The sequence below is a fragment of the Sus scrofa genome, chromosome 10, assembly GCF_000003025.6.
Source record: "Sus scrofa isolate TJ Tabasco breed Duroc chromosome 10, Sscrofa11.1, whole genome shotgun sequence".
NCBI lineage: Eukaryota > Metazoa > Chordata > Mammalia > Artiodactyla > Suidae > Sus > Sus scrofa.
This window is the reverse complement of record NC_010452.4, coordinates 34,976,925-35,001,351: the sequence shown is the minus strand read 5'-3', so window position 1 is coordinate 35,001,351 and position 24,427 is coordinate 34,976,925. Positions and strand designations below refer to the sequence as shown.

Below are 24,427 nucleotides of genomic sequence, written 5' to 3'. Positions count from 1 at the left end.
AGATCTGGTGTTGTCACTGCTGTGGCAGAGTTTGATCCCTGGTCCAGGAATGTCCTGAGGCCATGGTGCAGCCCCACCAAAATAAATACATAAAAAATAAAAATAAATTAAAAGACCCATACTGGTAGATAGTAACACATAATAGTCAATAATACAGTTTAGGATGAAGAAATATGTGGTCATAATTTTACTATAACTGGTCTAAATCTTCAAAAATGATAGAAATTTTCTTGTGTTGACAACAGGTAATAAAAATGAAAACAAAGATATTAAACTTGCCATTGTAAAAAAGTCATACTTCAAGCATATCTATTCAGTCTCCTATTTCTTAATCTTTTTGCTTCATCTCCTTGAGGTTCTGATTCCATTACAAGAAAATTCAAAACCTATTCAGTTTCATTCTGACACCAAGAAATAGGGACCATTAAGGAGGGCTTCTTAAAAGTACCAAGGATCTGACCTTTGGTTATATAAAAAAAGAGTTTCACTTTCATCTCAAGGGCTCCAATCTTTTGACAGAAATTTCCTCTACCTGTCACTTATTTCTCTAGCCTAAGTAAATTAAGTTACTGCCATGACTGCTGAGGACTGTCAGCTCTTCTTCTTTATAAGCATATATCAGATCAAGATTTCTTAAAACTGGTTTTGTTTGACCTTCTAGACAGACAACATATTTGAAGAAGTCCTTGTGAAGACGGGCACAGTGCTCTCCTCACTGGTGAGTTCATCTCAAACACTGACATTGGCTCTCCCACTCTATGGAAAAATATGTTTTACTCACCATCTTTTTAGTTTTATGAAACACTTTAAAGAGTGTGAAGAAAGGTAAACTTACATATCATCATCATGTCAAAATATTATTACTCTCCTTTATTCGACTATGTATAATGAACAGGGAAGTTTTCACTGAGCACTGAAAAAAATTTTTTTCTGAAAATAAAACAAGTTCTTAGGAAAGCGAAATCAAGTAAAATATAAGAAAAATATTTTTTTTCCATTTATCTCTTTTTCAACCACATGGACACGTGCACATACAAGTGAGTTGTATATATACGCAACTCATATATATCTTAACATTAATGTATATGTAACAAAATACATAACACATGTGTACTTCTGGTAATGGAATCCATAAGTATATATACACACTATCAACTTTTTGTTGAAGGTATTTAGAAGTATACTACAGAAAGAACAACATATCTATTGCCTGTCCGAGAGTAGTCGGTTACGATGCAAAGTATAGAAAGGAAAATGGGAGGGGTAGAAGGCTAGCATGTGTCTGAGCTGACAAGGGGCCACCAAGGATGGAAGAGGTAATTAAAAGCATAATCTGGGACACAAAAGATGTGTTTCCTGCCTTCATAATTCTGCTACCGGCTAAGATGATTATGCAGACCTGATAACTACATCAAAATGTATTCGTTCATTTTCAAATTTGTATTTAACGTATTTGAGGTTCTAATGCATTATCAACTAGTGATTTTATTATCTTAATGATACTCATCTTTTTTATCACTTCCCTATTGCTAAATAGCATAAAATGACTATTTGTGACAAAAAAAAAAAATCACAGGAAATCCAAGAATGGAAGGAGACAGTGCCCTTTCAACATAACCACTCACCTGCAGTTTCTATTCTAATATTTTCTCTTGAGAGTCTGACCTTTGTCCTTCCATGTCAGGGGTGAAGGCATTAAAGAGGAAACCATATACAGGACTTTGCAAAACTGTCTCTATACCTCTGGTCACCAAAGAAATTCTCCAATTATTAAGTCATCCTTATCTCTGGAAGATGCAGTCAGTCACTCATTCAATGAACACCTACTTAATAGTGTGCAAAACATTATTGTAGACAGTCTTGGGAATAAAAATATGAGCTTTAGGCCCTTACCTTGGAGGTAAGGTGTGTTAAATGTTCTTCTCAGTCTCTGTATGCTTAGATGTGTGATTGGGCATTTCCCAATTTGTCAAGTGATATCAAATAACTTTAAAATATGTATTTTTTTATTAATTGTAGTCTCACCTTTGTGAATTTATCCTGAGGAAAGAATCAGGCATATGTTCATAGATTTAACTACAAGATACTCATTAAGCCATCATAAATATCCCAATGGACTAGCAATATATAATTGCTCAATAACAGCTAACATTTTGTTCATTTGCCAGAAAATGTAGGGTTTTTTGGTCTTTAGAGGCATGTAACAAGCTAGGTACCTTGCCCAAGATCACACAGCTAATATGTACAAAGGCAGAATTGAGCTCCAGAACCCCTGTGGTCAGTAAGTGAGAGAAATGTTATATTGTCTTTGCACTATAGCCACTTGAATGGGTGTGCACTGGTATCTCATTTTGGTTTTAATTTTCAGTACCTTAATAATAACATTTTAACTTATACAGTTTTCCACATCAGAAGGTAAGCTTTTTGATAACAGGGACCATAATTGTACTATTCTAGGAGGGTGGTTGTCCTGAGAAGGCACTAAATAATCAGTGATTAAATGGCATCATATAATGTGTAGGAATTAAAGTCATTTATATGATAGTAAATTCCCTTACTATTACGTTATATTCAGTGAATTAGAAGTGGATCATAAAATATGTACAGGCTGATTATGTAATTTATGAAACATATATCTAAATTAAAATGTTAATAATTATCCATGGATGATGTACTTATTTGTCAGTTTGTCCTAGCATTATGGCAGTTATATGTAATTTATAAAGTAATGGGTTTAAAACCAATTTCTAACATTAACTCAGTATAAAGATAGGCATTAGACCATCCAGCCTGTATGTCAGCATTTTTTGATAGGGAGCTCATCATCTGCTACGTATATGCATCACAAATTTTGTTGAAATTCTTTACAGGTATTAAAGCTTGACTCCTTGTAAATCTGCCTATATCGACCTTCTAATAACACAAGATTCTGCATTTATATAAGACTATTTTCTGATGTGTCTTTTTCTTCCAGTCCACCATCACCTGATTCTTTAGCTAGGTTTCATCTGATATGATTCCTAAATAGCTCACCATCCCAAGTTGCTACCTCAAAACTCTTATTATACAAGAATTTTGGCATATAATGGAGTTCCTACTGTGGCACAGTGGGTTATGTATCCAACTGCAGCATCTCCAGTCACTGTGGAGGTAAGGGTTTGATCTCCAGCTCAATGCAGTGAGGTTAAAGGATCAAGGCATTAGCACAGCTGTGGCATAGGTCACAGCTACGGCTCAGATTCAATCTCTGGCCCAGGAAATTCCATATGCCACAGGTGTGGCCATAAAAATAAATACATAAATAAAGACATAATTACTATTTTAAGAAAACAATGCTCAGAAAGCATATTCAGATTAATAACAATAAGTACCATTTTGGAAATGTACTACACGCAAAACACTGCCAAGTGTTTTAGTTACAGATGTGATATATTTTACAACAATTGCTTATGTCTATCGTTATTCCCATTTTACAAATGAAAACAATGAGGTATAGGGAAGCAAGACAATCACAGGAGATCTAATAATCCATAAGCAAAAGCTCACAGTGGGGCAGGTATATCATATGTAGGTTGCAAGTACAGCTAGCATCTGACACCTGGCCCAGGAATTTCATATGTGGCTTGGTAGCCAAAAAAGAAACAATAAAAGAAAAAAATTAAGTGAAAGCAATTGAATTTTTATTCATGTATCTCTGATTGCAAAGCTTCTGTTGTCCTCTTGACCTGAACACTGGGCTTGTGTTCAACTCTTTGGAATCTTTATGATTTCAAGACAGAGACCTCAGCTGGGCTAAGGTCAGACAGCCTCTTCATGTATCATGATCTCTTGTTGGAAAATAAGATTCCCATTCTCAGCCCTGTTTCCAAAATCTGCAAAGTTAAAATATGTTAGTGAAGAAAGAGATTTTAGAGTGAGTTTGTTCATGGCAGAACTCTGACAAATTAGCTTATTCCTCAATCTGGTTACTCCAGCATCTCTAATATTTAAGAAGAATTGGTTCCTGCAGAAGCCAAGAACAGAGGATTTTTGTTATAGAGTTTTCCCTCACTCCAGCTACACATTTGCTTATCTCAAAGATATCCACTCATAAGCTCACATGCTTGGCTTGATCATCCTAAAATTAGCCTGGCTGCCCTTTTCCCATGGGGGGATATTATGGTTTCCTTTCCAAGAAAGGCAATATGTCTTCCTGCCTCTAGACAACTGTAAATATAACTTGGAAATATCAGAGTCAAGCCCCTTCTGCTTCTTGTTATACTAAGAGCCCTCTTCTATCTGAGGGCTATGCAGTAGGATCCCACATAGCAGGATCCTTCAAGGTTTTGAATTCCTAAGGGCTCAGGGGTCTGTAACCCCAGACTGGCCTCCCCACTGTCTTGGGTTGCAACTTCACTCTGATCTCTGGGCTGCCATTACTTTGAGTATGTAAATGCGAGCAGCAAGCATAAAGCAGACAAACTTCCAAGTGACTAATCTCTAGGCAAAGAAGCCCTCGCAGATTTCCTGCAAGAGGTAAATAAGGGAGAAGTTTGTGTTTTTATTTTTCTTTCAAGAGAGATCCAAGATTGTCTCAGAGGAAAGTCCACATGGAAAGAAAAGAGATTATCTAGTCCTCTTGCTTCCATCATCACTGTTTCTTAAAACACTTGAAGAGTCAGAGTTGGGATGAACATATAAGATTAAGGAATTGCATGTATTTTCATGTGGGACATGGTATAAGCTATTCAAAAAAGATCACTCTCCACTCAATGACACAGTTGAACTTTCCAGGAAGCCTGCCTTAATTCTGAGACTCTAACAAGTATTTAGACCAACTATTCTCAGAAATAATTGCCTTGAGCAGTTATACATGCCTATAGGCTACAAATTTCATGATTTTCCTGCTTATGAAAATCTATAAGGAAACCAGTGCCTCTATTTTTCCAGGAAAGTACCTGACCTGGGACAGGCAATCTTATCAGTGGCAAGAGCCACAGTCTGGGCTGAAATCAGATTTCTAGATGGGCTTCGGTTTCCCACTTAGGAGGAATTTACAAATTGTCCAGTAAGAGTGGGCATCTCCTCTGCAGCTGGCTTAGCTCTCAGCTTCTTTTTGCTTCTCTACAACTTTCTCTTCTAGGCTTTAGTGCTGTTCATTCACTACCATTTAATTTCCTATGCAAGTATCATCTGAGGAGAGAGAAAACACTTCTTTTACTTTCATTTTATCATTCCCAGAAATGCCATTGGACAGAAGTGCTCTTCATTTTTTTTAGACCAAGATGTGATGAGAGAGGTCAGTCCTGGTCTGCTCTGCACACCAGACTGGTACTTCCATCTAGAGGTTGTGACCAAAATTGAAACAGACTCAAAGATTTCAAAACCAAACGTATGGTGGGGAAATGTTGGGGAGCAGAGGAATAAATTAGGAGGTTGGGATTCTACACACTACTACATATATATGTAACAAGAACCCACTGTATAGGACAGGGATGTCTACTCAGTATAGTGTCATAATCTATATGGGGAAAAAGAATCTGAAAAGGAATGGATATATGTATATGTTTAACTGATTCACTTTGCTGTATACCTGAAACTAACACAATGTTGTAAGTCAATCACATCTAATAAAATTTTAGAAAATAAAAGCGGTTGTGACCATCTTCTTCTGTTTCAGTCTGTGTCACAGTTCAGCCCTGCCCTAAGAAAGAAGCCTTCTCTCCTACAGAACCACTGCCTCCCAAACTCTTCTTTCTGTCCTCTCAACCCTTTTTCTTCTCTGACTGTTATTCAACTTAGCAACTTTGCACTATTCTTGCTCTTCCTTTAGAAAGACAGTCATTCTGGGCATGTGTACATGAACATCACTGTTCTAATTTCTTTTTAAATTAAGACTTCTTCCCTATTATTCCCTTATGCATCTGATGTCTCTGGAGAAAGAGAGTAGAAATCACTGTCTCCCAGGTGACCCAGGACCCAGAGAGCAAATGGGGAAAAGCCTCGATTGATACATACCTAAACATACCTAAGAGATATTCTTAGCTTAAATTTCAAAGTAATTAATCTTTTGCTTCTAGTACTATGATTGCAAAGGTGAGTGAAATCATATTATACACTATGTATCACACAGCCTGAGCAGCAAGTCTTCCTGTTTGATTTTACTCAAGTTTGACCATGTGTTACCTTTTTTTTTTTCAGTATAAAATTATCTAGTACTTAACCTAACCAGCAAGTAGAGCTTCTGCCCCAAACCCTAGAGCTATTCAATGGATAAGAAATGATCCTGCTGAAAGACTGTTTTGAGATTGAAGGGGGTGCCACACTTAATTTCTGAGTAACAGTTTTACCCTGTGTTTACCCCAGCATCTTTTCTGACACCCAGATTAATCTGAAGAATCTACCTATCCAGCAGAGTCCCATTTGTAAACCACAGCCATTAGCCCCTTGTCAAACATTTTGGTATCCTCTTACCAATGTCTCATTTAAAAATTTTTTTTCCATTTACCAGCACTCCTGCACTCATGGTACTAATACAAAATAGAAAGCAATATGATCTAGGGAGTTCTTATCATGGCTCAGTGGGTAACGAACCTGACTAGTATCCATGAGGACGCAGGTTCAATCCCTGGCCTTGCTCAGTGGGTTAAGGATTCAGCATTGCCGTGAACTGTGATGTAGGTCAAAGACGTGGCTTGGATCCCACATTGCTGTGGCTGTGGCATAGGCTGTCAGCTATCGCTCTGACTGGACCCCTAGCCTGGTAACCTCCACATGGGTGCAGCCCTAAAAAGACACAAAAAGAAAAAAAAAAGCAATACAATTCCGCTTCAAGATGACCTTGATATATTTTTGAAATGTTGCTTCCTTAGGTAAAACTATGTTATCCTTAGTAATTCACATGAAAACTACAATATCTCAGTAAACTAGAGAAAAGCAAGCTGAGACTTTTACTTGGCCACTCAAGACAGAGTAGCAATCTCTGTTGGAATTATCCGGTTTGCTGAGCCCAGTTCAAAAGGATCCTCTTAATTTTCAAGCCCTTACCTTTTCACACATGGAAAGCCACCTGCTGTCCTCCTTCCTGTACTCCTCTCGGAATCTGAGATGGGGACGGTAACAGTGGCACCAGCCATCTGAAGCAAGTCTTCTTGCTCTTTTTAAACTTTGGAGCACAGAGCATCTGATGATGTGTTGTAGGGAGAGGGAGTTTCCACCTATGCCCTTTGCTCGATGTCGTCCTTTTCTATATGGGTCTCAGACTGGGGGCCAAGATGTGCAGTGCACACTAGTAGGCAGGGAGCAAGGATGGCCCCTCAGAACACCAAGATCCACTCTTTTTGCGTATTAAATCCTGCATCTAATTCATCTGTATATGCTTTACCATTTGGTAAGGCATTTTGGATCTGCATGGAATACATGTGTAAGCAACGCTCCTTTTAGTGGATAGACAGAGGAAAGGTATAGGTGTTACGGAGATGAAAAGAAGAATCATCCTGCAACTACAAATTTTTTTGATCAGGCTACCTCCAGCAGGTATGGCATGGGAGTCATCTAGCAGTCAAGTTAGCTGAAAGGAAAAAAAAAAAAAAAAAAGGAGAATAGATGAAATGTTATACTTACACTCACACACACACACACACATTCATGGATCCTGAATATTTACAAACTATTAGGCACTGCGCTAGAGACTTGCACAAGCAGACATCAGTTTGGGTGAAAGCCTGGTATTGGTAGGAAAGATAAATGTTTCTTTCTTTTACTCCAAGCCTCTTTATTCTGAGACATCACTACTAGGAAACACCAGAGCACAGAGCCTTGTTGGCTAGACACTGCTCCAGACCGGTTGGAAGTAGTCAGGTTTCCTCATGAAAGGAGCCATTGCCTGTGGAACTCTTATATGTGCTGCATTCTGCATTCTCCTGCCAACTTTCAGCTCCCATCTGGCAGTTATTTTTGCCTTTGACAGTTAACCTGTCTTTTCCACTTCCAGTAAACACCTATGGCCCCCATAGCTTCATAAACTCCATAAATCAGTGTGTCTTTCATTTCTAATTCTTCTTATTCTACCACCCCCACCCCAGTAAAATCACTCCTCAAATAAGACATTTTTGTTCCCTTTGAGAAAATAGCCTCATAAGCTAAAACCATGATCTAAAATAATGTCTACTTTTTCTATGTATCTACCTATCTATAATTTATTTCCCATATGTATAACTTCAGTTTTCATCATAATGTTCCCACTAATGAAAATTTCTATTGATATCCACATTTGCTTCAGTCTAGTATTTTAAAAGTTAAAGGGAAATTCTAGTCTCACTTCAGGCAACAGCTTTCTGAGCTGTATTTTCCTCTTCTTCAGGGTTAGATGATACCTTATTATACCCTTCAACTTCCAGGTCCCCAGGTGAGAAAGAAAATAAATCAGCCTAAAAGCAGTAGTCATCACCCAGATAGACAGCAAACTCAAGGCATGATTACCTATGAAAATTTGTGGTGGAATTGAAGCTCCTACAGAGCAGTTATTTGGTTATTTGTAGGTTCTCTTTCCTCAGGCATCATCGATCTCCTGTGGAAGGAAAAGGATAACCTCAGTCTTTCTCCACAAAGTAATTTGAGTCTGCTTTACTCCCTTCTTCCTCATAGAAAGCTTATCACAATCATCCCAACCTCTTTCCAAGAAAGGATACCCCAAAACTCACCTTCACCCAGCAGGCAGCTTCCCTAATATCCCCAGCTTTCAGATGCTTCTCCATTCAAAATGTTTCATTGCAACTGGCTTTTGAAGAAGAGTTACACTGATCCTTTGGTGGTCTGTTTATGGTGTTCAGTTATTTGGCTGAACACAGTCCTCTAGTAAACCTCTAAGATATCGTGGGTGTACAGTTTTCAATATTCCTTTACTTCAGATGGCTGTTGGGTTTGGAATACTGTCTGGACTATAGAGTTTTCTTCGCCTCGTCAGTTACTCCTCAGAATTCACCTATCCCAGATCAAGTGTATAGGAACCAACTGCCTTTTAACAATAATTTATTTTTCTCAAAGGAAGTACTTTCACCTACCTACTTTATATCACACCCTTAACTTACATCCATATTTGGACATGCATGAATATGTGCCTTTGAGAAAAATTCTCCTGATCAGAAGTAATTTAAAGCAGTATGTCCTGCATGTCATAACAGGGAAGAACTCATCAATAACTGATAGCTTCCTCAGTTACCTGAGATGAGTATCATAAGCTTTTCACAGATAATTATAATAAGCACTTACTGTAGATTGCACACATATTATTATATAGAAAAATTAAAGATTATTAAAGTCATATCATCTTCACAATTCTGTTGTATATTATTTCCCTGTATTCATCTTGAAAAGGAAATATGTATGTAGTTTTTAAGTAGCATATGTGAAATTTTAGAACCTTCATTTCTTCATTATATCATGTTTTCATACATCAAAATATTCTAAATTCCAATTGATTTGAATGAAAATATTTTAATATAAAAAACACCATAACCTTTATGTTACATTTTATTTCCCTTTCACTATATATATCCCTTGGCTCAATTTTTACAAGGTAGATCATGCAATGAGTGTTTGAAGATGCTAGTAACCCTTAAAACATCCCACTACCCTCCAAAGACATACTATTTTTTTTCCTAAAAGCAGCAGTGTATAGGTATGACAATGCCCTTTGTGCAGGGCAGTGAGGAGAAAAGTTAATAAGGATCTCAAGGTTAGGCTGATAAAAATTATTTCTCAAAATCTAAGGTTCAAAAATTCTCTAAACCATGGCAGGTGACTATTTCACACAATCTTCCTTGAATTGCCCACATGCCAATTCTCCATATCCCTTTATTTTACAAAATCAACAATTCTCAAACTCATTTCTAAATGAGAGTTTGGAAATACAATCCTCTCTTCTCTTCATATCCTACCTTTGAAGAAAGCAAAACTTGAAAAACATCTTTTTCAAAAATAAAAGCTGGAGTTCCCGTCGTGGGGCAGTGGTTAACGAATTAACGAATCCGACTAGGAACCGTGAGGTTGCGGGTTTGGTCCCTGCCCGTGCTCAGTGGGTTAACGATCCGGTGTTGCCGTGAGCTGTGGTGTAGGTTGCAGACACGGCTCGGATCCTGCGTTGCTGTGGCTCTGGTGTAGTCTGACAGCTACAGCTCCGATTAGACCCCTAGCCTGGGAACCTCCATATGCCGTGGGAGCGGCCCAAGAAATAGCAAAAAAAAAAAAAAAAAAAAAAAAAATAAATAAATAAATAAAATAAAAAAATAAAAATAAATAAATAAAAGCTATCTTCCCCTATGGAAATCACCAGACAAGATTGTACTTTATTTCCTAAAACATGAAATATTTGAAAATAAACACATTTCTAAAAGCAAATATGTACTAGTCTTCAGTATACATATATATACTGAAAAATATTATACATATTGTATACATATTTATATCTGCATTTTTACATATATGTATATACATATATATTTCATATATATTCCATGTTTACAGTGCATGAAAATTGAAACACATGCAGACAATGTCTAACATAATGTTACAGAAAGCAACTTTTTGCTATCTTACAATGAGGGACTCTCTGATCTCTAGAGTAGAGAGGACTAGTCAGAGTAAGCTTGGCTCAAGAGCAAAGCTACTCCATCATAAGACTTAGTTAATATTTCTTTTGTTTTTTGGCTGCCCCGAAGCATACGGAGTTCCTGGGCCAGGAATCAGATTGGAGCTGCAGTGACCAACACCACAGCTGAGGCAATGCTGGATACTTTAACCCACTATGCCTGGCCAGGGATCAAATGTGCATCAGAGATGTCATGGTTCCTGTTGCGCCACAGTGGGAACTCCTAAGTTTAATAAAGCTACTTATTTTTCACATTTATCTCTTGCTGCAATCTCTCCTCAAATTTTAAATCTATCAGACAACTATGTTTGCATATTAGGGACCACAATCATTAAGAAAACACTGAATGAAGCTTTCAAAAGCGATATTTCACGTAAACTTTGTGAGTCACGTACACATAGGCAGTGCTGCTTTGGTTTCTTAGAAATTAACAGAAATAGAAAATTTAGGAAAAATAGGAAAAAAAATAGAAAGAGGAGGAAACAGACTTTTACATTTCCCAATTCAAAACAAACTGATGTGAAGTAGTGACACCATGAAAACTAATGGACTAAGTTATTTCCAACTCCTTGGAAAACATTATAATTTAGACTTCATAATCAGCAACAATTGATGGGTCAGACTTGTACTGATGTCATTATCACAAAATTCAAATTGAGTGTGTTGTAGTCACCTCACAGAGGCAGGACGGATCTAAAAACTGGTTTAGATATTGAGGTTGATGACACTATGCATGCACAAATAGGTTATGAAAATACTTTCTCCCACAAAGTTCTAAATATGTTTTGAGAGAGAGGAAGGGGTGACTGGCTTGGGGTATTATGGTGATTGGGGACACAGGGATTGGTCAAAGAAGAAGAAGTTGGGAGTTCTGAACTTCTCACTAGTGTCATGGGGTGGGGCCACTCAGTCTTCTCAGATTGTGCAGTCAGAATAGGAAAGGGGAGGAGTGGGGCTTGAAACTTGTCAGCAGTCAAACATCAAAGGGAGGGAGTGGGAGGGATCGGGAGCTTGGGCTTATCAGACACAACCTAGAATAGATTTACAAGGAGATCCTGCTGAATAGCATTAAGAACTATGTCTAGATACTCACGTCGCAACAGAAGAAAGGGTGGGGGAAAAAACTGTAACTGCAATGTATACATCTAAGGATAACCTGACCCCCTTGCTGTACAGTGGGGAAAAAAAAAAAAAAAAAAAGAATAAAGTGAAATCAACTAAAAAAAAAAATGAAAATTTCTTTCACAAAAGTGATAAGAAAAGTAATGGAGTTCTCACTGTCACACTGTGGGTTAAGAATCTGTCTGCAGCAGCTCAAGTCACTGCACAGGGGCAGGTTCAATCCCTGGCCTGGCATAGTGGGTTAAAGGACCCAGCATGGCAGAAGCTGTGGTATAGGTCACAGCTGCAGCTCAGATTCAATACCTGGCCCAGGAACTTTCATATACTGCAGGGGCAGCCATAAAATTACCACAAACAAACAAAAAACAATTGATAAGAAAAATACTAAGGGGACTTCTGGAATGGAAGAAACTATAGAAATTTAGGAACAAATAAAGTAAATTAGTTTGGGTTCAATGTGTGATTGATTACATCTTGCCTCTTAAATGTTTCATAACTTTCTGTTTTATATATTTAAGGCATGGATGTAAAGGTGATTAAACTGCTCTGGCTCCTCTATTAACTGTCAGGGCTCATTAACTCACCTGGCTGGTTGGAGAATCATCCTTTTACTCACTTATCACTCTCTGATCAATGAGAATAAAATATGCAGAGACAAACATTCAGCCGAAATGTATGCAATACTAAAACAAATTAGTTCTGCTTAAAAGGGGCTCTCCTCATTCTGGATAAAAATTTTGTAATGATTAGAGATCATACTAATCAATGAATTAACCAAACCTAGTAAAGTAAAAGTGCTGGGGGGAATCGATTAGAATTTGAAAAGGGAAAAAACTTAGATTCTTACCTCAGAGTAACACTGAGTGATTTCAGTTTAACGTGATTCTAATAAAATGTTTAAAGCTCAAAAGCAGAGAATATTCAACCAACATCTACAGAAAACATGATTCTCCAGCTTAGAAATCAGCACCCTGGAAGATGGATCAATTTCATTACAGGAAAACAGTTTTTGTGCTGCTATACCACTGGTCATAACAATGATAAGAGTAGTAACCCCTCTGTCAGAAGTCAGTCACAATTAAAAGAAAATAGCAAATTTGAAAAATGTGTACAATTAGCATTGGATATAGAGAGCTTAAACATTATAACAAGAAGAGTCCAATAGCTAATGGGACAAAGAAACATTATAAATAGACAGAAAGGAAGAAACACAAATAGGAGACATGACGATCTTAATACGAAATAGAAATGAACAAAGAGACAGAAAAACACTGAGATAGCAGTTTTGAACTAAAATAATTAGAGAATAATTATACAACACTCTATCCAGAACAGTGTAAGGCTAGATGGACACTCTCATGTGTTGCTATTAGAAGTCTGATCAGGAGTATTTGGATGAGCGATTTATCAAACTATATCCAAAGCCTCAAGATATACATTCATTTAGTCTCAGTAACACAATTTCTGGTGCTATCTTAGGGTTAAATAGAACTCAAATCCAGAATAAAATAACTGTACAGGTAAATATTCAAGTAATTTATTATAGTATTTTTCTTCCTGAAGAAATGCATGACATCCAATATTGGACAGTAAAAAGAAACATTTTTTTAAAAAAAATCTATTGTGAGTACACCGTATGCAATATAAGGCATAGATTGAAATAGCACTTATAAAATCAGGTAATAAATGAAAATTCTTACCATACATTTTGACATGAAGCAAAGTAAACATTTGAGCATTAAAGATAATCACTAGAAGGTAAGCTCCACAAAGGATGGAAAATTTTGTTGTTACTGTCTCTAGCTTACTGCTATATCCTACTATATAAAACAGAACCTGGATACCAAGCTGGCATTCAACGATTACATAGTTAATTACAAAGATGTTTGTGTTGCTTTAGCATACAAAAAAAGACCAAAATATTAACTATAATTTTTAATATGTGATGAGATTATGGACATTTTCTTTCACCATAATCACATTTTGAGAATTTTAAAATTGACTTGCAAATGTAAAACCACTTTTGAAAATACTGTTTTATTATAAAATCAATATGATCATATTTTGTTATAAAAATAACTAAAATGTTCACCACATAATTTCAATTATTGTTATCACTTCAAGGCATTCATGGACATATATCATCTAGTATTAAATACAAATCATGCCACTTTTATCTTTTAAAATATTTGTAATTCTTTAGATAGCACCTGTCCTGTGTCCATATTATATTCATAACCATCAATGTTAATGGATGTTGATTATTTCTTTGAATGCATTGTTATTGCTTAAACTAACTTTCACTATTGAGTATGATGTTAAGTTTATGTTTTGCTTTGACTGAGCCATGGGGTGCCCAGGTATTTGGTCAAATATTATACTGGGTGTTTTTCAATGAAATTAACATGTAAATTGGTAAACTGAGGAATGCACATCACCCTCCCTGATGAAGGTGAGCCTCATACAGCTAGTTAAAAGCCTGATAGGACAGAAAGGCTGGACTTCTCCACAGTAAGAGAATCCATAGCCTAACTTCTTTTGAATGGGGACACTGGTTCTTCCGGTGTCTCAAAACTGCTGGCCCTTGGACCAGAACTACACACTCAGTTCTCCAAGTTCTCAGGCTTGGACCTCCAAAACACTCACTCACTCACACACACTCACACATAACACCAAGATCTATACCCAAAAAAAACCATCATTCATGGTGATAGAGAAGTTAAGATATTTTCAGCTAAGTTTATAAAAGGAGATGTTATTGCTATCATGCCCAGCCTAAAGGAAAGGCAAAAAGAAATCCTTTAAACAGAGAGGAAACAATAAAATAAGTAATCTTAGAATATCAGGAAAGAAACCACTTGGTAAACATAATATGAATAAATAGGATTGGCATGCCTCTTCCTCTTGAGATTTTAAAATTGTGTTTGAAGATTGAAGCAGAAAATATAATGTCATCTGTTGTTATTTTAAATATATAAAGAAAAAGAAAATGTAATACAATTATACTTTAAATTAGGGGGTCAAAGGAACATAAAGGGAAGTAAGATTTCTACTCTTTATTTAAACTCATTAAGTGACAACCCTGTGATGAGCTATATATATTTAATACCTAAAAAAACCCAATAAAAATGCTATACATAGCGATATGCTTAGAAAGACAATAGATAGAACCTTACTGTGTTGAAGAAACCTGTAAGAAAGCAGAAAGAAGAAAAAACTGGGAAGTGGAAAACAGAAAAAAAAAAGTAAAATGGCATACTTAGGTCCTAAAATATCAATAATTATGTGAAATATAAATTTCCTAGATATATCCCCCCAAAATAGAGATTAGTGAAGTGGATTAAAAATATGACTCATTTATATGTTACCTATAATAAAACTCACTTCAAATAACACTATAAGCAGGTTGAAAATAAAAAATAGAAAATATATACCATGCAAACATTAATCAAAAAAGCAAAAGTATCTCTATGATTATAAAATAAATATGATTTAAAACCAAAAAATATTACCAAAGACATAAAGGGACATTATGTAATGATTCAAAAGGGACAATGCAATGATAAGACATAGACTCCTAAATGTGAAAATACCAAACAATACCATGACAAACTGTGAAACAAAACTAAAAGAACCAAAAAGAGATATAGGCAAATTCAAAATTGAAGTTGGAGAATTCAACACACTTCTCTTAACAGTTGATGTAACAGCTACAGAGCATATCTGCAAGGATATTGAAAAAAAAAGCACTATCAAGCGACAAGTGACATTTAAGGAATACTTCACACAACAATAGGGGCATGGTACACACCAAGTTATACCATATGATGGGACATAAAACATACCTCAGCCAATTTAAAATAATTGAAAGTATATAGAGTATGTTCTTTTACCACAATGAAATCAAACTGAAATCATTGAAAGAAAACAGCATAATCTCCAAAACACCTGGAAACTAAAAAACACACTTCTAAATAACCCAAGTGTCAAAGAAGAAATCTTAGGAAAATAAAAATTTTATTGAAATAAATGAAAATGAATATAAAGCATATCAAAATTTGTAAGGCATAACTTGGTAGTGCTGAGAATGACATATTTATGTAATTACATATCTTACAAAAGAGGAAACAAATAAAATCAAATCCTGAGTCCCATGTCGGTAATCAAGAAGAAGAGTAAAAGAAACCTGAGGCAAACAGAAAAAAAAAAGTATCAATCATTAAGAACAGAAATCAATAAAATTGAAAATAATAGTAATAAAGAAAAATCAATAAAAAGACATGGTACTATCATTTTACTTCTATTTTAAATATGGAGTTCCCATAGTGGGTCAGTGGAAATGAATCTGACTAGTAACCATGAGGACACAGGTTCAATTCCTGGCCTTGCTCAGTGGGTTAAGGATCTGGCATAACCAAGGAGCTGTGGTGGTGTTTGCACATACAACTCAGATCTGGCGTCACTGTGGCGGTGGCGTAGGCCAGTGGCTATAGCTCCGATTTGACCCCTAGGCTAGGAAACTCCATATGCCGTGGGTATGTCCCTAAAATAAATAAATAAATAAATAAATAAATAAATAAATAAAATAAATAAATTTTCTTGCAGTAGAGTTGACTTAGAAAGCTGTGCTTGTTTCAGATGTACAGAAAAGTAAATCAGTTATACATATACCCATTCCTTTTCAGATTCTTTTCCCATATAGGTTATTACACAGTATTAAGTTGATCACCCTCCACTATATAGTAGGTTACATATATGGTATCTAAATATTTAATAAGTAATATGTAATACTGTACATGTTGAAAAATTTTGTCTACTTAATGTTAATTTGTGTTTAGTTATACATAATTTCTTACATTGAAAATATTTCAAAAACTATTCCCTGTTTTTGTGTAGCTCCATTTTCTTGGTTTTCTGAGAGAAAGAAGGAAGGAAGCAAGGAAGGAAGAAAGGAAAGAAAAAAAGAAAGAAAGAGAATGTGCCAATACCTATATTTGTCATTTAAATTTTTCTTTTGCTCAATTAATATCATTTAATACTATTCCATTTATCATTCTGTAAAAGTAGGCACAGAAATAAAATATTATTCAGAATGGCCATCATTAATAAGTCCACAAATAACAAATGCTGGAGGAGGTGTGGAGGAAAGGGAACCCTTCTGCACTGTTGGTGGGAATGTAAGCTGGTACAACCACTATGGAGAAAAGTATGGAGGTACCTTAGAAATATATACATAGAACTACCATAGGACTCAGCAATCCCACTCTTGGGCATCTATCCAGACAAAACTTTCCTTAAAAAAGACACATGCACCTGCATGTTCACTGCAGCACTATTCATAATAGCCAGGACATGGAAACAACCCAAATGTCCATTAACATATGATTGGATTAGGAAGAAGTGGTATATATATATACACAGAATGGAATACTACTCATGTATAAAAAAAGAACAAAATACTGCCATTTGCAGCAACATGGATGGAACTAGAGACTCATCTGAATGAATGAAGTCAGAAAGAGAAAGACAAATAGCATATGTTATCACTTATATCAGGAATCTAATATATAGCACAAATGAACCTTTCCACAGAAAAGAAAATAATGGACTTGGGAATAGACTTGTAGTTGCCAAGAGGGAGAGGGAGGGAGTTGGATGGATTAAGAAGTTGGTGTTAATAGATACAAACTATTGTCTTTGGAATGGATAAGCAATGAGATTCTGCTGTATAACCCTGGGAACTGTCAGGTCACTTAGGATGGAGCATGATAATGTGTGAAAAAAAAGTGTACATCTACGTGTAACTGGGTACCCATGTTGCACAGTGGAAAAAAATTGTATTGGGGAAATAACAAAAAAAGAGCCCCTCTTTTCTGTTTTCAGAATCTTAAAATTTAATAAGTATATTAACAATTTTATACTTAAAACAATAATTCATGTTATTATTTAACACTATGATATAAAATGTGTTATATACCTTGAAACAGAAAAGTAGTAATTTTTCTTCTTGGAGAAGAGAAAGTATATAAATGTGTACTGAAAAATGAAGAGACCCTTGAATACTCCTTAATATATTAAAGAATCTATAATTCACTTAATTAATCGATAAGCAGGCTTTGAAAATTTTAGAGCAGAAGAGAAATGAAAATATATAGAAGGTTGCTGTAAAGGCACTTGATCCATTGAAGTAAAGAAAGCTTGGTGAAAAGGAATTAGGTGAGAATTCTCTGCAGTAGTAGTTTGGGCAGAAGTTGATTGATGCCTAAATTCAGATTAGAGGATGGAAAGTGGGAAAGAGTGACATGATGAAGAAAAAGTAAGACTTAGGGAGGTATTTGATTCCTTGGATAAGAAAGAACTGACATTTAGTTTTAGGATGAGAAATTTCATTTTAGACTTACTTAATTGTAACCAGATGGAAAGTTTATTCAGAATCAGGAGCTACATCATTTTCTTATCACTGCTGTAACAAATTACCATAGACTTACCGTCTTAAAAAACCACTTTTATTATCTGGAAGTCAGAAATCCCAAATCAGCCTCAATGACCTAACGTAAAGGTATTGGCAAGGCTTGGTTCCTTCTGGATATTCTGAAAAAAAGAATCTGTTTCTGTGTCTTTTTTAGCTTCTAGAAGTCATTTTTAGCATCCCCTGGCTCAATGTCCTTGTTTTGTATCACTCCAACCTATTGCTTCTGCTGTCCCATCTCCTATACACATGCTGATCCTAGTGCTTCCCTCTTACAAGAACTCCCATGATTACAATGGGCCCACCTAAATAATCCAGGATACTCTTCCCATCTCAAAGCCCTTCATCTAATCACATCTGCAAAGTTCCTTTTGTCCTATCCTGTAAAATATGCAGTTTCTGAATTAGGACACAGACATCCCTGGGGCCATTATTCAGCCTATAATAATGGAGGCTGGAGTGTTGTGTTTGGGGGAGAGGCAGCATTCAAGATAACAATCAGGAGTCATTAACTTGATCTGAGAGTTGAGCCTCTAAATGCAAATAAAATATCCAGAATAAAATACTAAAGAAAAGAGAATAAGGAAAAGGACATTGGAATGACTACAGTTAGTAGGAAGAAGATGAGGAGCTGGAGTAATGGAAACATCAAAGTGGAGCCAGAAGCCTGACATTATTCAAATGAATTTTGTGTAATGATTTGATCAACTTTGCCAGACAATGAAAGATTAAGGGAGAGAGCTGATTAAACCTTACTGAATTTAGACTAAGAAATTCTGTTTCAATGCACAGTTATAGGGATGTGAATCAGATTGATGAACATGAAATTATAAAGTTGAGAATGAATTGTGATGTGATCTCAAATTATAGTGAATAACAGCTCTTAGTTGTATAAACAATGATAGTTTCTCTGAATCTTATATTCATCACATTTAAAATGGAAATAATGATACCTGTCTGGCAGAATTGTGAGGATAAAATATGGTAATGATTATGAAAGTGTTTAGTACATTGTCATCAAATAGAGGCTTGTGACTAGGAAGATTATCATTATAGATTTTTAAAAAGATTCATTCACCCTTTTTCTCTGACATGGAAAAATTACAAGTGGCAGGTTCAGAGACAGGAATATTTTAGCAAACACACACAAAACATTAACAGAGGAAATGATAGAACTGTATATTACAAAAATAAGTTCAGCAGAGAATTTGATGTGGCTTTGTGGTAGATTAAGCTATTTTGTATATGTAGGTCAAGAAGTTGTATGTGGCCAAGTTTACTCTCGGGAAAACTTACTAGAGTCATAGTAAACCATTTTCCTGCTTCTAGAGGAATTGAATGCACGGCTTATTGGCTTACATGATTTTTAACTGAAGAAAAAAAATCACATGATGGAGTCATGTAACAACCTGACTATGCATTAAGATTTAAGAAAACATATATTTGGATGTGGTTTGCTAATTTATTGTTGAGGAGTTTTGCATTTATGTTCATCAGTGATATTCACCTGAAATTTTCTTTTTTGTTGTATCTGTCTGGTTTTGTTATCAGGGTGATGGTTGTTTCATAGAATGAGCTTGGGAGTGTTCCTTCCTCTGCAATTATTTTGGAAGAGTTTCAGAAGAATAAGTGTTAACGCTTATCTGAATGTTTGGAGGAATTCACCTGTGAAGCCATCTGGTCCTGGACTTTTTTCTTTGGAAGTTCTTTAGTCACATTCTCAATTTCAGTACTTGTGATTTGTCTATTCATATTTTCTATTTCTTCCTGCTTCAGCCTTGCTAGGTTGTACCTTCATTAGAATTTGTCCATTCCTTTAAGGGTGTCCATTTTATTGGCAGAGTGTTGCTCACAGTAGTCTTTTATGATCCTTTGTATTTCTATGGTGTCAGTTGTAACTTTTCATTTTTCACTTCTAATTTTATTTATTTGAACCCTCTCCCTTTTTTTCTTGATGAGTCTGGCTAAGTTTATCAATTTTGTTGATCTTTTCAAAGAACCAACTTTTGGTTTCATTGGTGTTCTCTATTGTTTTCTTTGTCTTTATGTCATTAATTTCTGCTCTAGTTTTTATGATTTATTGCCTTCTACTGATTTTGGGCCTTGTGTATTCTTCCTTCTCTAGATATATTAGGTGTACATTTAGGTCACTTATTTGAGTTCTTGCTATGACAAAGGAGGCAAGAACATACAGTGGAGGAAAGATAGCCTCTTCAATAAGAGGTTCTTGGAAAACTGGACAGCTACATGTAAAAGAATAAAATTAGAACATTCTCCAATACCAATCACAAAAATAAATTAAAAATGTATTAAATACCTAAATGTAAGGCCAGACACTATAAAACTCCTAGAAGAAAACACATGCAGAATGCTCTTCAATATAAATCACAGCAACATTTGTTTCATCTGCCTCCTTGAATAATGACATTAAAGGCAAAAATAGGAGTTCCCGTCATGGCGCAGTGGTTAATGAATCTGACTAGGAACCATGAGGTTGTGGGTTCGATGCCTGGCCTTGCTCAGTGGGTTAAGGATCTGAAATTGCCATGAGCTGTGGTTTAAGTCGCAGACACGGCTCGGATCCCGTGTTGCTGTGGCTCTGGCGCAGGCCGGTGGCTACAGCTCTGATTGGACCCCTAACCTGGAACCTCCACATGCCGCGAGAGCAGCCCAAGAAGTGGCAAAAAGACAAAAAAAAAAAAAAAAAAAAGACAAAACCAAACCAATGGGGCATAATAAAACACAAAAGATTTTGCACAGCAAAGGAAACCATTAAAAAACAAAAAGACAACACACAGAATAGGAGAAAATCTTTGCAAATGATGCTACTGACAGGGACCTAACCTCCAAAATGTACAAGCAACTCATACAACTCAACAATATCAAAAAACATCAACCCAATTGAAAAATGGGCAGAAGAGCTAAATAGACATTTGTCCAAAGAAGACATATAGATGGGCAGCAGGCACATGAAAAAAATGCTTAATTTAACATCACTAATTATTAGAGAAATGCAAATCAAAACTATAATGAGATATCACTTCACACAGATCAGAATGACCATTATTAACAAGGCAACAAATAGCAAATGCTAGAGAAGATGTGGAGAAAAGGGAACCATCCTTCACTGTTGATTGAAATGTAAATTAGTACAACCACTGTGGAAAACAGTATGGAGGGTCTTCAGAAAACTAAATATAGGACTACCGTATGATCTAGCAATCCCTTTCCCAGGCATATATCCAGAAAAACTTTCATTCAAAAACATACATTCCCTCCTATGCTCATTGAAGCACTATTCACAATAGCCAAGACATATAAACAACCCAAACACCCAGTGATAGATGAATAGACCTAGAAGATGTGGTACATATAGACAATGGAATATTACTCAGCCATAAATAGGACAAAAGTAGTGCCATTTGCAGCAACATGGATGCAACTAGAGATTCTCATACTAAATGAGGTCCAAAGAGAAAAACAAATACCATACAATATCACTAATATGTAGAATCTAAAATATGGCACAAATGATCCTATCTACAAAACAGAAACAGATCAAGGACATGGAGATCAGACTCGTATTTGCCAGGGGGCAGGGATGGGAGGGAGTGGGATGGATTGGGAGTTTGGGGTTGGTTGGTAGATGCAAACTACTACATTTAGAATGGATAAGTAATGAGGTCTTACTGTACAGCACAAGGAACTATATCCAATCTCGGGTTAGAATACAATGGACAATAGAATGAAATAAAAGAATGTATATATATGCATGACTGGGTCACTTTGCTGTACAACAGAAATTGAAGGAAAATTTAAATAGACTATAATAAAATTTTAAAAAAGATTTATGATAACAAAGATTAAAGGAACATTAAGTTTGAGAGTCCCTGTGGATCATCAATAGAGATGAAAATGTAAACTGGATTAAGAGGAAAAGAAGGAAGCATGTAAATCACAGAATGGTCACACTTACTAAAGACCTATTGTGTATTTGAGTGCTCTGCCCCTCAAAATAAATCTTTGAATCAGACATTTATTAGTCCCATTTACTTAATGTACAGTTAAGGGGCTAAAAACAATATCCAAAGCCACAAGACTAAATGATACAGCCAAAATTTATGTGGTTTGCACAAATTCCACATTTCTACTCACATTCTAAATCAAGTGCTGAAACCATATAGAAAGCTGGAACTGTAAACAAAGTAGAAATTTTTTTTTATCTAGAGCCTGGGGATTTCATAAACAACTGTAGAAAGACTAGAAGTAAAAATGTGGGTTTTCATGACTTAAAGTCAGAAGTTATTTAAGTTATTCAAAAGATATTTGGATTTTGGATGACAGTTATTTTTAATTGCTTGAATTATATTTATTTAAGTATTGTTATCTAATACTTGAAAATATTTCCTTGTTGGGAGATAAAACCCCTCATAGCCTATGCTTGCCATGTCAGCTTGGGAGGGAATATTTTTTGTTTGTTCATTCCAGACTTAGTTTGTACTAATTTTGTTCTGCTTAAGCATGTACATATATGACTCTGCGTCATCACCTCAGCTTTCTGTGTTTCAGACATTAAGGAGGAGGTGTCAGTATCCTTCTACTCTGCAGCACCTGGGAGCAGTGTGAAGCCATATGATTCTAATTGCCTGCAGAGATGAACTTTATTTTTTTCATTTATTTTATGTTTTTTTATTACTCAAATTAATTTATCACATCTGTAGTTGTATAATGATCATAACAATCTGATTTCACAGGATTTCCATCCCATAACCCAAGCACATCCCCCTACCCCCCCAAACTTTCTCCTCTGGAGACCATAAGTTTTTCAATGTCTGTGAGTCAGTATCTGTTCTGCAAAGTTCAGTCGGTCCTTTTTTTCAGATTCCACATGTCAGTGAAAGCATTTGATGTTGGTGTCTCATTGTATGGCTGACTTCACTTAGCATGATAATTTCTAGGTCCATCCATGTTGCTAAAAATGCTGGTATTTCATTCATTTTAATGGCTGAGTAATATTCCACATCTTCTGGATCCACTCCTCTGTTGATGGACATTTAGGTTGTTTCCATGTCTTGGCTATTGCAAATAGTGCTTCAATGAACATCAGAGTACATGTGTCTTTGCGAGTCATGGTTTTCTCTGGATAGACACCCAGGAGTGGGATTGCTGGATCAAACACCAGCCAGAATGGCCATCATCAAAAATTCTACAAGCAGTAATTGCTGGAGAGGGCGTAGAGAAAAAGGAGCCCTATTACACTGTTGTGGGATTGTAAATTGGTGCAACCACTGTGGAAAACAGTGTGGAGATTCCTCAGAAAACTAAAAATAGAATACCATTTGATCCAGATCTGAACTTGAGACATGGATGGGCGGAACCAAAGCATTGCAAGTGGCTGAAACTTCTGTGCTCTCTCTCTACTCTTGCTGTGAATAAATCCTGTACCGCTTGAGCCTGGTGTGCATGTTTTCTACCCTTATCAACTTCTCATCATCTTCCCTGGGATGTACTTATCTACATTTTAACCATGGCACAGCCCTCCATTCAGTGACCTAGAAAACAGCTTCTGAAAGCTTGGAACCATGCTTGAAGATTGCCCTAAAATAGCAGTACAGTAAGTTGTGAATTAAGAAAGCATGCCGCCCAGAATTTCTGTGAGTCATCAGAAATGTCACTAGGTTAGTTGAAATCCTGACTGACTGTGTGGTGGTCAAGGAATATTGTCTTCAGTAATCATTGCAGATTCTTCCACAAAACACCAATTGTGATTTTATATCAAAGTTGATTTGAAATGCTTATTTGATATTTATTTCTTTACTCATCAACATGGCAATGCATTAGCAAATGTGTAACACTACTTCCTTAGTGGAACGAGCTAGGAGGGTTAGCTTGGGAACACAAGATGCAGAAAAGCCTTTTATTTTTTTTCCTCACGGAGCTGTAGGCATTGCCAAAATCAAGTGACCACAAAGACAGGAGCAGAAACTAAGTCCATGCCAAGTGAAATCTAAAAAGGCCATCAATACCAAATACCCCCAGAGAAAGAACTCTATTTGGAAAAAGAGATCAGAGAGCCAAGGGAACAAGTAGGAAGCAGGAAGTCTAGAATAATAGCTCTACAAACTCTTCAACATTAGAATCACCCAGAGTGCTCTCAAAAGTAGCCAAGGCTTAGACCCCACCCAGAAATAATTAAAACTCAATATACT

The 24,427-nt window shown here is 36.0% G+C and overlaps 1 long non-coding RNA gene across 1 annotated transcript in view; it reads right to left on the bottom strand.

Moving 5' to 3' along the window:
- The window catches only part of LOC110255677, a 793,233-nt gene that overhangs the window by 564,387 nt on the left and 204,419 nt on the right, over positions 1–24,427 (bottom strand). The window contains exons 2-3 of the long non-coding RNA XR_002336321.1: positions 8,461–8,548; positions 7,027–7,549 (exon numbers count right to left, since the gene is read on the bottom strand). This is a non-coding gene — a long non-coding RNA (uncharacterized LOC110255677). The remainder of the gene's footprint in view (positions 1–7,026; positions 7,550–8,460; positions 8,549–24,427) is intronic.